At 37.9% G+C, this 18334-nt stretch overlaps 2 long non-coding RNA genes across 4 annotated transcripts in view; both read right to left on the bottom strand.

Annotated features, from left to right (window-relative positions):
• The window catches only part of LOC309393344, a 2983-nt gene extending 1815 nt beyond the window's left edge, over nt 1-1168 (bottom strand). Inside the window, exon 1 of the long non-coding RNA XR_014175574.1 lies at nt 1092-1168. This is a non-coding gene — a long non-coding RNA (uncharacterized lncRNA). The remainder of the gene's footprint in view (nt 1-1091) is intronic.
• Nucleotides 1-18334, bottom strand: part of LOC309393343 — a 137492-nt gene that overhangs the window by 68519 nt on the left and 50639 nt on the right. Inside the window, exon 3 of one of the 3 annotated variants that reach the window (XR_014175573.1) lies at nt 14444-14551. The exons of the other annotated variants lie outside the window; for them this stretch is intronic. This is a non-coding gene — a long non-coding RNA (uncharacterized lncRNA). Of the gene's footprint in view, nt 1-14443; nt 14552-18334 lie in introns of those variants that run through there. 3 annotated transcript variants of the gene reach the window in all.

Genomic DNA, 18334 nt, shown 5'->3' on the forward strand with positions numbered 1-18334 from the left:
CAAAGACTACAAATTAAATGCTGCAGAAATTTATATTACCCTTGTTATCCTTTTTTATAGTTAGGAGAAAAAATGTATTTCATGTAATTTTGCAATAGTGATGTTTTGCAGCAAGTGTTTTCTGCTTATTGCATTAATAATCATATTTGCTTGTCCTCAAAACAAAGGCTATTAACCTTTTGGTCTTTTATGATAGATTGGGCATGTACAGTTTTTGAAGCTTCAGCTTAGTAAATAAAAAATTCTATAGATCAAAAGAGATGTAATCCATTTCATTTAAAAGCAGCTGAGCTTCATGAAAGCCCAGTAACAAAGTTGGTGACAAAGTTAGTAAAGAAGATGTGTGAGTTATTTTAGTGGAAAGCATGGGGTAGTTTCATTGTTGTTGAGTGACAAGTAACTTGAGACAAATGTGCTACTCCATAGTCCATAGATAGAAATGAAATTATATCTTTTCTCTTTGCCACATAATCTCTCTCTCTCTTTTTCTGTCTCTCTCTCTCTTTTTCCTCTTTCTGTCTCTGTCCCCGTTTCTCTCTGTGTATCTTCTCTCTCTCTCTCTCTCTTCTCTCTCTCTCTCTCTCTCTCTCTCTCTCTCTCTCTCTCTCTCTCTCTCTCTGTCACTCTGTCACTCTGTCACTCTCTCTCTGTCTCTCTATTTCTCTGTCTCTTTTTCTCTTAGTTGATCAAGACACAGGTTTTCAATAAGCATTTTGGAATTTATTGATATATGTGTGTGTGCATGTGTGTGTGTCTGTGTCTCTTTGTATTTAGCAATAGCACTTAGACTTATATATTGCTTCATAGTGCTTTACAGCCCTCTTTAATCGGTTTACAGAGTCATATCCTCATTTTACTGACCTCAGAAAGATGGAAGGATGGTTCAACCTTAAGTTGGTCAGGATGTATATGTGTACAGTATGTATTTTTTATTGCACGAAATTTTCAGCCCATCTGATTTGTTTTTATATACATGAATATATACTTGTATACATACTGTGTTTCTCCAGAAAGAAGGCCAAGTCTTATTTTCTTTGACCCCAGAAAACACGGCTAGGCCTTCTTTTTGGAGGGTTCTAATTATGACTCACCTCATGGTGATGGCACGACAGCGTTGCCCATCAGGGCCCCACTGCTGGCCCACCTACTTCCTTTATGATTTTCTGTATTTAAGATAAATAGATACGCTATTGAAAAGAATAAAACTGATTCAGATTTTTTTATGCAGAAGAATTGTTTGAAATATTGTAGTTTAATTGACTTATACTCATTTTTAAAGTAAGAGATTATAGAGGCTGTCTGGTACTTTTAGCGGTGAGGCCTAACAAATCTCAAAATTAAAACAAATGAATGTAGATAAGGATATTAGCTTTAATGAGTTAGTGTTAATTATCTTTCTCAATATGGATTTGTGGTGGTTGTTTGATTTTGGCTTGCTACATTCCATTTAAAATCAAGGGGATGTTATAAACAAAATATTGCATGAAGAAATGCAATATTTGCTCAATATTTATATAAGTTACGTTTAGCTAAACTTATTCATATAAGTTTGACAGAACAGAAAGCATATTGTCACCAGCTATGAGTTTATTTTGAATCATAATGATCTAAAACTTATATTTGCTGTTCTGAAATCTTAAACTTAAGCTGCAAAATTCCCAGTTCCTCAGTGAAGAAGTGTGTATGAAATGAAAATGGGATAGCATACGTTGGAGGAAAGAGTGGTAGCAGGCTGGAACATTAAACAGGGCCATTCCAAACCAGAACATTTTGTTTTCCTATGCAATACAGCATGGTTTTAAAGAATTAATGTTTCTGTTTTTCAGAGTAGAGTCAAACCATCTTATGGTATGATTTACAAAATATAACATTAGGCATGTGCTTCAAAGTAAAATTAATTGTCTGCTGAGTTGTGATTCTTTTTAATCCATCATGTTTTCATTGAAATTTAAATGAGACTTCACATTATGCAGCTGGCAGAATCTAAGCCTTGTTGGCTAACTTCTTATCAGAGATAAGAATGTGAGGCAGACTTTCATTTAAATTCCAAATGAGGTGTCCCATCATCTTGTTCTGGTGCCACATGTGCATTGATTTTAAACTCTGCTTTTCATTTATCAGTAGTGAAAATGCAGTGCTGATCCCACCCACCCCTTGCTTGTGTCCAATTTGTATTGAACTACTGTAAGTCTAGAATGCCATTATTGCATATCCAAGTGTTTGGCATCATGCATCAAATGTATCCTTTCTTCTGATACTTTGACCCTAGAATGTAAGACAAGTTGGGATCACACGCATTTCAATTTTCAAAGGTTTTATTAATAACCCTTTTGAACAGTATAAAAGCTATTAACATTAGATGTTGTGCCAGTCTGCTGCAGTGGTTAAAATGCTACGGTATATTAGAAACTGGAAAACCATGAATTCTTACTTATGCATAATAATATTGGGACATCAGTGTTGCTATTATGAGTGAAATAGGAGGTGGAAACCTTGAGTTGTACAAAATAAAGTCTGAATATAAATCTAACAATAATAATCTTTGTATTACCGATCCTGAATAAATAATATTCAAGATTTACAGTTTCAGCCCTCACTGGATTACAGCTAAAATGCATATATGTAGGCATGTGTAGAACATTTCAGCATTATGAGCAAAGCTGTAAGGAAATTAACTTTTGAAGTTAACCATCCTATCTGCAAGCAAAGAATTATTTCATCCAGTTATTCGCCCACTCCCAGGAAAACATTTGCAATTTGTATGGTGAAGTAGCATTGTTTCTGTTTATCTGAGTTTGTTGCCATTGCAAATGGCAGCAGTAAAACTGCCAAGACTGAATTTTTCATTATGCTTTAAACTAGCTTCATTGTTGGGAGGAAATGGCTCTTTCAAACGGAATTTTAAAAAGTGATAGACAATATTCAAAGAAAATTCTGTAATTTGTATGCAAGGGGGGAGAAGGATGGATTTTTAAAAATGACATAAATGTTCAGTTGACCCAAATTATTCTATTCCATATTTCAGAAGGCAGAATAAAGTTCTAAGAATGAAGTTAAAGCCAAGTTAAAAGTTCGTAGAAGCAGGATGCAAAATTGAAACTTCTTGGTCTGCATAGTTGGGTTTACTGCCAATGGCCATTATTCATTGTAGCTCTGTTAATTATTTCTCATGTTCACCTTCTGGTCAGTCTTTCCCAACCTGGGATTTTATAGATATAGTGGGACTATAAATCCTCTCATTCTTAGCCAGCATTATATGTAGCAGGTTAAAGAGGGATGCACTAAGTAGCTAAAATAACGTGTTGAAATAGAATCACATACCCTATCTGAAAGCTCAACCCACCAGCTAAATAATCAGCAATTGTAGTGATGTGCTATAAAGGAAGAAACAATGGCACATTATCTGCCAGAGTGATAGTATATATATACATCAGTTGAACACCGAATTTGAAAGAAAATTATTTTTAATTCTTAACTAAGAAATAAACTACTTCAGCTACTGTTGAAAAAAAGTTTCCAGAAAAACATATACTGGAGAGAAAATTCAAGGTAAATGAAAATTGTTTATTCACAAGCTGCCACTATGAATCAACATATAGCTATAAAGTCACTGCAAAAGTTTAAAGGTCTTCTGGAACTCAATGATTTTTTTTAAATGCTTGAAATGGGAAAACATAATGTTTGAATAAAAGGTTAGATTTGACTAGCCTTTCCCCAGCTTGACTTTTAAGTTTTGTGGTGACTGTAATTACTAGATTTCTCCTGTCCTTGTATATCCAGAGGTGTTACATTAGGAAAACCTGGGTTAAATCACCATTGGGCCTGTTAAATGTTTGAGAACAACTTTAAATGACTTTGCTATCTATTTCTCTTGTCCTTCCTTTTTATTTATTCATAGCCTTGAATGGATATCACAGTGCATCATTATTCTTAATGTGCTCAAGATAGATTAGGATAGGAAAGGATACAAATTTCTGGGACGCAAATTTTATGCCCTGAATTCTATAAGCTATTCAGTGCAGAATATTTGGATATGGTGAGTTCTTCTTCACCCAAGGTAATTAAGAATAGATTTAATATTTAAATATTAGGAATGCTTTACTTGCATCCTGTATGGAACAGAGAGGGGGTAAGAACTCTTAAGGATCTATGAGTTCATCATAATACCAGTCTTTAAAATTCATTAACTACAAAAATCTGCAAGCAAATGTGGAAAATTCAATAGTGGCCACAGGATTGGAAAAGATTTACATTCCAATTCCAAAGAAGGGCAATGCCAAAGAATGTTCAAACTATCGCACCATTGCAATCATTTCACATGCTAGTAAAGTTATAATCAAAATTCTACAAGCTAGGCTCCAGAAGTATAGTATGTGGACTGAGAACTACCAGAAGTACAGGCAAGATTTCAAAGAGGCAGAGGAACTAGAAATCAAATTGCCACTATACACAGGGTCATGGGGAAAGCTAGGGAGTTCCAGAAAAGCATCTACTTCTGCGTCATTGACTATGCTAAAGCCTTTGATTGTGTGGATCTCAATAAATCGTGGAAAGTTCTTAAAGAGATGGTTGTGATGGTTATTTGTCTCTTGAGAAATCTAAAATTGGGTCAAGAAGCAATAGTGAGAACTGGACATGAATTGGTTCAAAATTGAGAAAGGAGTTCAGCAAGGCTGTATACTGTCACCCTGCCTATTTAACTTATATGCAGAGCACATCATGAAAAAGGGAGACTAGATGACTCACAAATTCTTTTAGATCATTTATTTAATAAATCTGTTGCTTAAGGAAGTACCTAATATAGAGTACAACAGAGTGGTAAAGAAAATGAGCAATAAATTCAGACTCTGTCTCGGTTTTGAGCTTACCGTGGGATCATAATCTAGAATTTTATTCACCTGTGCCTTAGCACTGCCCTCTACAATTTCTAACACTGAGCTGTATTAAAGTCATTCTGCCGTTCTGAGTTTGAATTGATTCTTTAATATTGGATGCATTTGTATTTTTAATTATTTTTGATAATATAATAAAATTAAATAAAAATATAATGTATATGAACTGTTTTGAACATGCGAACAAGTATTTACATTAGAGAAAATCAGTTTTGACCAGATTTGTCTTTTAATTTTATTTTTGATAAACTTCTCAATGTAATCTGTGTGTAAGAAAGTCCTAGGTCTTTGTCCTGTAGATTGTTTTTTTCATTCAAAATACTAACATATTTCTTTCTTCTCTTTTCTTTACATGGCTGATTTAATTTAATCCGGGAACCATTAAAATATGTCTAATGTCCTCTTTAAGTACATATTTATAACTCATGCTAGGCAACTGTTAGTTGCCATGTAGAAGAAATAAAAGAATAGGTTTTTCCAATTATCAATGATAACAGTTTAGAATGGTTTTATTTCAATATCTCCACTGACATTTGACCCTGTCTTTTGATAACAACACTACTGAGCTTCCATTGCTTTCTTAGAGGTAACCTTATTTATTTTAATAAAATATACCAAAGAGGAAAAATAAATAAGATAAAGATCACAAAAGTTGAAGGTACGAAAATAGATTTTTGATTAGCAGGCTATATCTTTCTCATGACCCTGGATGTGGCAATGTGACAAGATGCTAAAAGTAAGATAGCTATTGGAAGTTAATTTTCTTTTCTATGACCAAAAGCTCCAAATTAAGAAATAGATACACGAAGAGATGAGAATGTGTATCTTTTTATCCATTCGCTTTTTTCCCATGCCCTTCCCATTATTTAATTCAAACCTCACAATTTATTTTCCCATTTGGAAGCATGTCAAATGGATATAAAGTTTCTTCTATTCTTTCCATGACATGCCACCCTTTCAGGACAAGGACGATAAATCTTAAAGACTTAAGCATCTGGAAAGATGAAAACATTTTATTCTCCAAGGCTGGATGGCATACTAAAGAACTACAGCTTTAGAGTATAAGAATTAATCTTGTCAAGTTGCACATTATGATAATTAGAGGTATATCTGTCAACTGATTGCTAATTACTACATCATGAGTTTTACCATATAACTTCACAATTACCTCCCTCAAATTTGAATCTTATATATTAAATTTTTGTTTGTCAGGTATGCATATATGAGCTCAAATCTCATATCTCAGTGTAATTATTTTTTATAAAAATTTGTGGCATCAGAAAAATGGGATAAAGCTTATGCATGTAGCTGTTGCGTATTCATGAATATGTTGAGTGTGGTCTAATGTATCTTCAAAGCATTGTCAATCAAACACATAATGCCTGGAATAATTGACTATAAGCATTTACTGATCCATACTAAAACAAAGAAGTTTAATTTTATTTGATTATATATGAAATGTATCTTTACAATGGTTCCTGATCTAGAAATTCTTCAGCTGCCTAACATTAATGATTATTTTGTCTAATAGAAATCCTAAATAAATTGTCATTCAAATAATAAGAACAACCAATATGCTGAATAGTGTTAATTCTGTATGGTGGGTGCAAAAATAAACAGAAATCCTATAAAATGGCTGTTTGTAACAAATTTGTTATATTAATAATAAAGTCATTTTCTGAACTAAAAGAAAATTGTCATCGATCAAGAATTAATATGGTATAGTGTTCAGAATGCTAGACTAGAGCAAGGGATATTTAGATTTAAATCTATATTCATGTAATTTGGGTGGCTTTGGATCAAATAATTATTGTGGCTTAATTTATAAAATTGTAATTACAACCAGGTACATCTTTAATCAATATTTTTGTTTCCAGTTAATGACTCAAAGAAAATATGTACCTTAATAACTTATTAATTTTAATTTAATAACTTATTTTTTAATTCATTTTACTTTTCATTCATTATACCTGTATACTAGTTCAGCCATATTTCCTTATGTAAACAGAGAAACAGAAATCCAGACAAAAGAGCAGTAGGAGTGGAAATAGCTGGAGTTGATTGTAGGAAAATGACATGTAATGTCAGAATATTTCCTTCTTTCCTTTTTCTTTCTTTCTTTCTTTCTTTCTTTCTTTCTTTCTTTCTTTCTTTCTTTCTTTCTTTCTTCCTTCCTTCCTTCCTTCCTTCCTTCCTTCCTTCCTTCCTTCCTTCCTCCTCCCTCCCTCCTTTCCTCCTCCCTTCCTTCTTTCCTTGAATTTATATGGCCGCCTATTCACTTTTAATGATTCTAGCTACTCTCTTTCTACTCTTCCTCTCTCCTCCCTCCCTCTCTACAATATTAATGATGGATATGAAATAACTTTGTATTACACAAAAACTTGCATGCTCTCTTTGATTCAATGGTAACACATAGCGTACATATATGGATGCATTCTTTGTTTCACATAGCAAAACGTAGGTATTGGTAATGATGTAATTCTTGATAATAAGGTAACTCTTTATGAAATTATTTCTCTGTAGTTTAAATATCAAACAAAATCAAGAAAACTCTAATAATATTTCACAATGTGATTTATTTATTTGCCTTTTTTAACCATTCCTTTCCTTATAATTTTTCTTCTTCTGGGGCTTCAAACTGTGTATCATTGATATATAATGGTTACTGTAAGTTTTTTTTTCAGGATATGATAATCAAATCTAATTATAGATCATTATATGAACAATTTAATCAGATTAAAGATGTTAGGTGGTTCCTGGCTACTGCATGATATTAAAATGGATTGACTTTTTAAGATCCTGCAGTTCTAAATTTCTTTGAAAATTAATTAAAGTAATAGGAAAAGAAGACATAATTTAAGTGCTACAATTAATAGCCACATTTGAAGCTCTCAGGTTACTTGTAAAGGAGCTTTCATTCGTTATGCACCATGGGCAGGGCTAAAGTTACTTTTAAATCCAGTGAAGATAAAATGTTACAAAGACTGTGAAACTGGAATTTTCTGGTAGCTAGATCAGCCTTAGGTTTTCTTAACTATGCCTTCCTTCAGAAATTATTAGCTAAGAAACACAATAAACAGATTGTGGAAAATTTTTAGTTTTCTCAAGGAGAGTATAATATCTTTACCAGGATTTTATCTTTTCCTTCTCTAAGGAGTCATATGTTGCTGTTTTACTAGTAGTAACTTTCAGAGTATTTATTTCCCATCTTTATTGTTTTTATAAATAACTCGAGGGGGATAATATATCCAACACACAAAAACCCTGTGAGGTGAATTGGCTTAACAGTGACAGGCCCAAGGTCACCCAGCTGATTTTCCTTGTAATAAAATTTTATTGGTTTTTCAAAATTTATAGGGAAAAGGGTAAATGGACAGGTATACAAATTTTGGCAGTTGCAAAGTGTGTGAGGCCCCCCTCCCTCCATACCCATAGCGTACATTTATATATAATGCATTAGTATATAATTGATTATAATCAGCATATTAGTTCTATTATTAAATTCAATCAAATTAAACATTACAATATAAAATCCAAATATAATTCCATTTTCACTTTCGGTCAATTTATAATAATATGATTTTCATATTTATTTCTGTGATCTGAGTCTTCTTGCTATTGCCCCATCTCCCTCCACTGGCAGAGCTCTGGCCCCTCCCGTGTCCTGCGTGTCCGTTGTAGTGTCTGGTGGTTTCTCTAGGAGTGTTTTATTTTTTTCCATAAAGGCCTGCGCCTCTATGGGTGTATTAATTCTGATTCTTGTCTCCTCCCAGAATATCAGCATACCTTCAGGCATCAACCATCTAAACCACACCCCTTTCTGGTATAATTTATTCGCTAATTGCGAATAATTTTTTCTTTTTTCTCTAATCTTCTTAGGGATCTGCTTCAGAATGGTTATCTCCATATCATGATATGTCAATGCTTGCCCCCTTTGTACACCCAGAATTTCATCTCTTGTGGTTTTTCTAAGAAATTTAATGTGAACCTCCCTGGGTAAATTGTGTGTTCTAGCATAAGCTGAGTTCACTCTATAAACCAGATCTATATCCCACCCCATCTGTTGTTTTTCTTTGTGTGTATAGTCAGCCAGAATGTTTGTCATGATGTCCCTTATATTTTCCCCATCTTCTTCTATAACATTTTGAAATCTAAGATAATAGGACATTCTCTCAAATTCTAATTTCATCTGTTGGATGTCAAGATCTTTGTTCCCTTTCTGCACGGCTTCCACCCCCCCCCTCACCTCCTCCACCCCCCCTTCCACAAGATTCAGTCTTTGTGAGTTCTTATATATTTGGGCTTGATTTTCTTTAATTTCATCTTTCATTTCCCTTAACTGTTTCTTGATTTCCTCCTGGCCCTGTAGAATTTGTTGAAGCATTTGTTGAAAGTCCATCTCTGTAGTCTTATGTTGCATCAGTTCTGTTATCTTTGACTGTGTGGCTGGACTGGATGTTGCGGATGTTGGAGCAGAAGTGGCAAAGCCAGGTTTTCCAGGAGGGGGTCTTTTAGATGCCATCCTTTATAACGTTAAAAGTTCAGTCCAAATATGAAGTAAGCAATTAGAAAAGAAGGGTAGCCAGGTGAATCCGGGAGCAGAATAACCAAGCAGAAGAGAATCTCTCCAATAAGTCTGGCAATAGATAGAAAATTTCCCCTAGAAGGTTAAAAAAATACCAATCCACAAGAGGTTCCTCTGGGAGACACGGAGACAAAGACCGGAAGCCTGAATTTTAAAGGTGGAGTCAGGTTTCAGAGTTCATAAAGACAACGGAAGTGTGCCATCTTGCCCTGCCAGTTTTGGGCACAGAGGCGTAACAAAGTTTTAGAAAGTTCCAAAAGTCCTCAAATCATTGTAATATGTAAAATTAAATTGAAAAGAAAATCATCTCAGCCTAAGTGAGGCTTCATTCGTTGGCTCTCCCCCCTCCTCCTTCCCCGGGGGCTGAGAGCAAAATTGTTTCTTGCCGCTTGTCCAAGGGGGGGGGGGAAACCCCCCTCCCTCCAGCCGCACCTCCAAAATGCTCCGAAAGTTGTTTTAAAGTTTTAAAAGCTGAATCAAATCTTCATGCAAAGTAAGGGATGAAGAGAGAGGCAACCTCACCGCACCGCAGCTGCTTCCTTCAATTGTAGCATTCTCCAGTCGGCTTGTAGCGAGGCGCGAAGCGTGGAAACGCGATGCGCCCTCCGAACTTGCTCCCCGGTGCCTTGGGCGCGCGAGAGAGCCCCCGCCGGCTGCCGCCGCTGCAGGAGACCTCCGCGATGCCGCCCCTCCGGCAGGACCCCTCTGCGGGGTGTCCTGTGCCCCCCAAGGAGTGGGGAAGCCCACCGGGGAGCCGGAGCGGGCAAAGAGCTGCCCGTCGCCGCCGCCGCCGGAACCGGAACTCCCACCCAGCTGATTTTCATGGCTAAGACAGGACTTGAACTCATGGTATCCTGCTTTCTAGCCTGGTGCCTTAACTATTAGACCAAACTGGCTCTACAGTTTTTACACTACATATTTTGGGACATTTCTGTTCCATATTGTTAGATCAGGTAGTGAGAAGGCAGACACTGGCTTAATGCAACAACAGCTCTTTATTGTAATACAACAAATCTGTACAATCCAGCAACTTCTTGGTCTGACAGCAGCCCTTATAGGGAGCTGTCAGACCTCTTAACCAATAGGATTCAATCTCCGTTCCTGCCTGAACAGAGGACCTGTTTGGAAACTATAGCAGACGCAATGTTCCCTCTCATTTTTTTTCAATGTGAGCAGAAAAGTATAGTGTCTGAGTGGCACATTTTCATGCCTGAGCACCTGAATTTTTTTCACAGGTGTCACCTAAGACAACAACGAAATCAGTATTATTTGAAACTCAAAGTTATGTTTCTTCAAGGTACCTGCTTAATTAAAAGTGTTATATAATATCAGTATCACTTAACAATGCTCCTGCTTAGCAACCAAAATGTTGGCTCAGAAACTCTGGCATTTGAAGCATGCAAGTCTTAAAGCTGTCAAATTACAAGACCCTTGCACCCCTAACCCTTTAGAAAAAAACCCAGGGGTCTTCAAACCTGACAGCTTTAAGACTTGTGGACTTCAACTCCCAGAATTCCTCCTCCAGTCATGTTGGCTCAGGAACTCTGGCATGAAAGCACGCAAGTCTTAAAGCTGTCAAGTTACAAGACCCTTGCTCCCCTAACCCTTTAGAAAAAAACGCAAAGATCTTCAAACCTGACAGCTTTAAGACTTGTGGACTTCAACTCCCAGAATTCCTCCTCCAGTTATGTTGCAGCGACGTCATCTGCATGGATCTGATCCATCTTTGGTTTCTTCATCGTGGGCAGGGCTGCTGCTGAAGATGCTGACAAGCTGCCACCAGAATAACTGCTGCTACCTCCTCCTCCTCCAACAGCACCACCAGATTTGCACCTGAGCTCAGCGCCGCGTTACCCCTGCCCCCTCCTTTTCCGCCGTTCTTTTGAGGAGCCATGAGGCTTTTTCCCACCCCCGCCTTCCTACTGGCTCCCGCAGCCTCATGGCTCCTCAAAAGCACGGCGGAGGAGGAGGGGGCAGGGGTAACGCGGCGCTGAGCTCAGGTGCTCCAAGCGGAGGGGAGGCGCCGCTGCCATGTGCGGGGATGCCGGCTGGAACTTTTGCGGCTTCACCTCAGCCGCAAATCCGGCAGTGCTGTTAGAGGAGGAGGAGGTGGCAGCAGTTATTCCGGTGGCGGCCGGGGCTTTGGGGCTTCACAACTACGAGTCTCCCATGCTCATCAAGACAAGTCTGGGGAGGTCCTTTGTGGTGGGCCAGTTCTAGCTGCCTGCAAAGGACCTCCCCAGCTTTCAGAGCCTGTGGCAATAGAAATCACTATTGAAAACTGCTGTGCGGTGTTTTCTTGCCATGTGCGCGGCCATTGAGGGAACATTGGCAGACAGAGTTAATATCTAACACATATAGTTCTTAATGATAGGCTATTAAAAGGAAGATAAATTGACAGAATGTCACAGGCTATAACATAGCTTCTTGATATCTATATTGATAGAAGAGAATATTTGTAGTTTAGGGTTGAACTGTGGTGTCTTTGGTACTCTCTAGGCTTGGTGGTTTTCCTGCAGATGTTTCATTATCAAATTAGGTAACAGGCAGTTATCTTTAAAGCCTTTCGTGGAATGGGCCCAGGTTATCTAAAAAACAATCTTACCCCAATGAGATTGGCACTCTTCCCCCCCGCCATCCCAGTAGATAGGCCATACTGTGGACCCAGTCAATCAAGAATGTTCAGCTGACAGGATCCCAGAGAAGAGCCTTTTCTGCCATGGCTCCTTTGGAAAATTGTACCCTCCTGAGGTGAAATCTACACCCAACCTTTAACCTTCTGTCAGTACTTGAAGATTTGGAACTGGCAATTGTCCTGTGGTCTCAATTGGGGTTCACCATTCTGGCTATCTGTCTGTGTGCTTCATGTTCCCTTTCTCCATCTTTACATGGAATTTATTATTGTTACGTATTGTTTTATAATTTTAAGGTGTACTATTTTTAATGTTTGTAAGCCTCCATCTTCTCTGATGAAATGGACAATATATTAAATAAATAAACAAACAAATAAGAAAGTAGATAGCTCAGAGAGCACCAGGTCTCTGGGATGTCCATGTTGTTGTTTTTAATACATGGTTTTGCAGTCAGTATGCATTTTTGTTCTTTTGTTATTCCTAAGTTTGAAGTAAACTAGCAAGACAAGGATTGAACTCACTCACTGTTACTCTTGTCCTTGACTCCTAGTAAACATGCCTTATATTCCTCAACAGCTCAAAATTTATAGCTGGGAGATATCAGGGAAGAGAAAAGGATAGCTCCCTTTGTTTTTCTCTAGGGTTGATTTTTCATAGCTTGTTAGAAATCAACATGAATTCTTAGCCTGAGGAAGAAACTACAAAAGGTTAAAAGTCTCTTCTTTCATCTATGTTCTTTTGGGAGGGGCATCTTCCCCTACCAATTTGTTGTCTTTGTACTCCACAGAACAAAACTTTTAAAAAATTCACAAGAAGGAAGGGAATCTTGCCTTGCTCTGATTTGATTTAGGATATAATCAAATATCCAGATGTCTTTGGAGAGATAATATTGCTAAAATGAGATTATAATAAGATAAAGAGGTATTTATTTCAGCTGATCTTTTCAAAGATTTTTTTTTTTGCAACTGTAAGACCAATTAAGGATATTTTATGAAAAGATGCAGTTTAGATCTTTGAAACAGCAATTCAAAGAATTGTTTCAGTTCAGTTGAATTCTAGAACAATCATATTTGGCTTGCAGCCAAATCAGAAGTGACCCATTGGAAAAATAAAAATGGTTAAAACAATGCAACATCAACATTCCAAAATGCTCTATGTCAGGTGTGTCAAACTTGCAGCCCGCAAGCTGGATGTGTCACCTGCTGGCCGTGCCCATCATTAATTTAGTGAAGGGGGAAATGTTGTGATACATCATGTGATGACAAACATGATGCCATGAGTTTGACACCCCTGATCTAAGTGATCATTATTTTCCACGTTATTTTGTCTCAGATAGCTGAAAAGATATTGCAAACTGAATACATTAGACTGTTTTTTTAATGACCTCTTCTTTTAATGATCTCAGTCTGTAGATTGGCCATACTCCCTAATTCTTCTAAACTATTTTGAAGTTGACCATGACATCATTTTCACTCTTGCTTGCCTCAAACTACAAGAACTGCTCTGAGGAGTTAATCAACATTGTCTCTGATTGACAACAGTCCCACCCTTTTAAGTCCCACAGTTCTGGAGATGAAGACAATCTTCTACTAAATCTCCACAATTTGGAAGGGGGACGGAGAGAGAGATTAGTTCCCATCTATGAAGGGAACTCAGTGTAAAGTCATCACATCACTGGTACTTTGAAAGCTAAAGGAGTGAAATAATGAACCACTGACCCAATCTCCAAATTAATATAGATCATAAATGTAAAAGCAGGGTTTTTACAAGGATGTTGGCAGAGAGGGTGGGAGGGATAATTCCTGCTTTACTTTCCCCTCCTGACAGTTTGAACCTCTGCCACTGTTCACTCTGTTTGACTGATTTTTATGCCCCTTCTCCTTTCATTTATCTAGCATGGGAAGGCTGCAGTGGAAGCTTGTTTCCATAGTGATGTAATAATTGTGCCAACATAAAAACAGATTTACCACAAATTTCAATATTGGAAGGACAACATGTCAACCTTAAAATGTGCCAATGGCTGGCAAAGAGCAGAATCTGGAATTGCTCCTGGGAATGAGATGAAAGCATCATGTGGAAGTGCCCCATCTCACACCTATCTGAATGCCAAGATTCCATAATGTTCTTTGATTGGCTGATAAAAGTTGCACCTTCATTTAATTGTATGCTGCTTAGAGTCATTTTGTATGAGATGGGCAGACAGACAGACAGATAGACACATCACTATTCTGGAAGATTATTTTGGCCAAGAATCCCATTTTTGATTGTAAATTTGTACTGATCAGCATAGTTAGGTTAGAGATCTGTTAGGTTAGCAGCATTGTTGCTTCAAGAAAAAAGTCTTACCTTTTCGTGTTTGTGTGCATAATATGCCCATGGTTATAGGCTACTTAGGGATGACAAAAGACCATCCTCGAAGAAGGCAAAGGCAAATTAACTTTCTATCATGGCAAGAAAATGGCACATATGATTTTCACAATATTACCATATGTCAAACTCAATTCAAAGAAAATGTTACCATTTAATACGTACTAAGAATTGTATTAATTTAAGTTTTTCTCAGTATGCTCCCTGATTGGAAGTTGTTTTCCCATATTAGTTTTCAAATTCAAACAAAAGAACACTTTTGTGCCTTTTTGTCCATTTTCCAAATCCATATATTTTATATACACTGTTCCTAACAAGTGATTTTCTTCCACATATAAACTATATATTGTTTATATGCAGTTTTGTGCAATTTTTAATTTACAAAATTTATCACAAAATTATAAAACAAGAGAATACCAGGGGATAAGAGCATAGACACTTACTATGCTCTTATGTCCTTACACAAGGTAGATAAACCATGTTAAAATGCACTTAAAATTGTACCCAATACATTTGTGTTCTACTCCTACTGGAAACAACTGTCAATATACTTTGCATACTTATTTCCAAATTATTATTGTCTTTATCTTAGACCAGTACCAATATACAAATCTCTTCAAAGCAGCTAAATCAATATACAACTACTGAGTTGACTATCTACTATCAAGAGACAGAAGGAATCTAGGCCAATGTGTCCAAACACTTATGCAATAGAGGAATCCAAACTAATCTATCCCTAACAGATCACTATCTGTCTCCACTTGAATACCTTTAGTGAAAGAGAACCCACTGATTTGAATAATTGGTATTGTTTTTCAACTGCTCTTACTGTTAGGAATTTTTCCTGGTACTTAATCAGAATCTGCCTTCCAGTAACTTAAATCCACAATTTCATGTCCTTCAGTCTGGAACAATAGAAAATAGGTCCTAACACAGTGATGGCGAACCTATGGCACGCATGCCACAGGTGGCACGCAGAGCCATTTGTCAGGGCATGTGAGGCGCTGCCCTGTCAGCTGGCCAGCGCGCATGTGCGCGCTGGCCAGCTGAGTTCACCCTTCTTTAAAGCTGTTGTTCGCCCTCCCCAGGCTCCAGAGGCTTTATAGGAGCCTGGGGAGGGCGAAAAGAGCCTATCCCACCCCCCAGAGGCCCTTCAGAGGCCTCATGAGGTTCCCTGAAGCCTCCAGAGCGTAAAAAACCGTCCCTTCGGGAACGGACTTCCTGTTTGCTCGGAGGGTCGTTTTGACTGCCCTGGAGGCTTCAGGGAAGCCTTTTGAAGGTCCCTGAAGCCTTTGGAGCGCTTAAACGACCCTATGAGAAAACTGGAAGTCACTTCCAGTTTGGTTGGAGGGTCGTTTTGAGTGCCCCGAAGGTTTCAGGGAAGCCTCTTGACGGTCCCTGAAGCCTTCGGAGGGCTAAAAATGACCCTCCGAGCAAACCGAAAGTGACTTCCGGTTTGCTCGGAGGGTCATTTTTAGCCCTCCGAAGGCTTCAGGGAAGCCTCCTGAAGGTCCCTGAAACCTTCGGAGGGCTTCCGGGGGGGGCAGAGGAGGCAGTTTTCGCCCTCCCCATGCTCCTATAGAGCCTCTGGAGCCTGGGAAGGGTGAAAAAAGCATGCAAAAATGGGGGGTCGTGCCTGTAGTGCGTGCATGCGCACTGGGGGGTCGCTCATTGCATTATGGGTGCGGCACGCCTGCATACAACCCCCCTGCGCTACCCCCACTTATGGTGAGCCAAAAAAGGTTCGCCATCGCTGTCCTAACAGATGGCATCCTGTAAGGTATTTGGAGACTGTGAGCATTTCTTCCTTCAGCCTATTCATTCGAAGGCTAAACAGGTCTATTTGTTTCCATGTGAAACAAAGTTTCGAGCACACCGATGCCCTATCCCATTATTTTTCTGCATCTGTTTGGTTTGTCTGAATTTTCATAAAGTTTGGGCTTAGAGCAGGACAAATTGTCAAAGCAGAGGCTGACAACTGCGGAATAAAATAGAAATATTACTTCCTGTGATTTGGAAACTGCATTTCTGTTGATAGTGCTAAAGTTGTTTTACAAATACAGTACAGATTGTTACTCATTTACTAGTCAACTACTATTTTTTCACAAATGCTGTGAAATCCTAAAACTGATTTCAGGCTTGTATTCTTCCACTTTGGCTGAACTCACCATTATTAGAAAGGCCAAAAACCAGTAAGTCCTTCACTCCGATATCTTTTGTGATACACATTTTCTTTCAGTCAAACACTAATTGCTAATTAGAATGCTTTTTAATCCAGCTTCCAATCCTATGAAGGGCAAAGCAAATGTTTATAACTATGTCTGATGCTCAGTTATAATTTGATTTTGTTTGATGCTCTTATATTTTATATTATGATTATAGGTAACAAACACCAGACAAAATATTGTTTTGATCCATATGACCATGGTACAGAGGGCCATTGTTTAATTATGTTTCTAAAAAAGGAAGGTTGCTTAAATTTATCTTTTTTTAAAAAAATATGAAGTTACAATTTCTGGTGCTTTTGATAGAACTAGTTTATTGAGGAATCTTGCATGATAAAGGAATAGAAGAACAAAACTAACTGGACACATGTATATCCTCAGGTTGGTCTAGATTAGGCTGGTAAGAACAGTAAAATGTTAGCAAAGTGCTGTCCAGCAATTCTTTTTAGATTAAACCAGATGCTTTTAGGAAAGAAAGGATACAAAGAGCTTTTGAAGAGCCATTGTGAAATATTAGCTGATTAGCTAGATAAAACCACTCAGATGTACTCAAGGTTTAGAAGCTAGCTGGCCAGAATCTGATGATGTGAGCAGAATAATGCTTTGTGATGCCTCTGAGAAGCATTTGATCCAGTTACTCCCAAGAAATTGTATAGACATACCCTACTTAGCATGCACAAACTATCAAAGATGAGAAAGGAGATTGACCAAGAATGTGGAGAATACGTTACTGGAGAAAGAGGAAATACTGAAAAGAGCCTGGTAAATAAATTTTGAAAAAAATACTTTAGTGATGAATGACTATTACACAAGTCTCTAATGTTCACTTTTTGGAAACATTTAGTAAGAAGGGGGTAAGACAGCAATTACAAAACTTCCAGGAAAAATAGATTATCTCATTTAATATTTGTTAGAGTTAAATCCAGTTATGGGATAAAAATAGTTTTAGTTGCTATTATATATAACTGTTGTGCGACTTAGGACAATACAGACCTACCTTATTGGCCCTGTTGGATAATTCTCTGCACTTAGTAACATTGACCATGAAGTTGACTACCCAGAAGTTTATAAGTGAAGATACTATTTCTAAATGGTTCAGTTCCTTTCTGAGTGGACAGTTCCAGTCATATTATTTGTGAGAGAAGATATTGAGCTTTCAGTCACTCTAATATAATGTGCTCCAAGACTGAATATTCTTCCTATCTTAGTATTGTACATGCACCCATTGGGACAAGAAATTCAACTGCTCAGGTATCAACTTCAGCATGCTGTCTGACTCCAATCCAATTTTAGCTTTAGGGAGGGTTGGGTTTTCTCAAAAGGAAATAATCTGGATCAGTGGTGGGTTGCAGGTGGTACGTCCCGATACGGGCATACAGGATCCTGCCACGAGCACCGGGTATTGTTCCGGTACGGTGCTCTGGAGGACCCACCCACCCGCCTGCGCTCTGTACCTGTGCTTTAAGCTTTTGCCGCTTCCGTGCACACACATGGCATGTACGGTGCCTGCGTGACACTCCACTGAGCAGCTGGAGCCTCGCGGAGGCTTGCAGAAGTGTCATTTGATGCTACAATGCATGTGCGTGCACCACATGCGTGCATGTGGGTGACTCCGGGACCATTCCAAACATA

This window comes from Natrix helvetica (genome assembly GCF_964273705.1).
Source record: "Natrix helvetica genome assembly, chromosome: 5".
Taxonomy (NCBI): Eukaryota; Metazoa; Chordata; class Lepidosauria; order Squamata; family Natricidae; genus Natrix; species Natrix helvetica.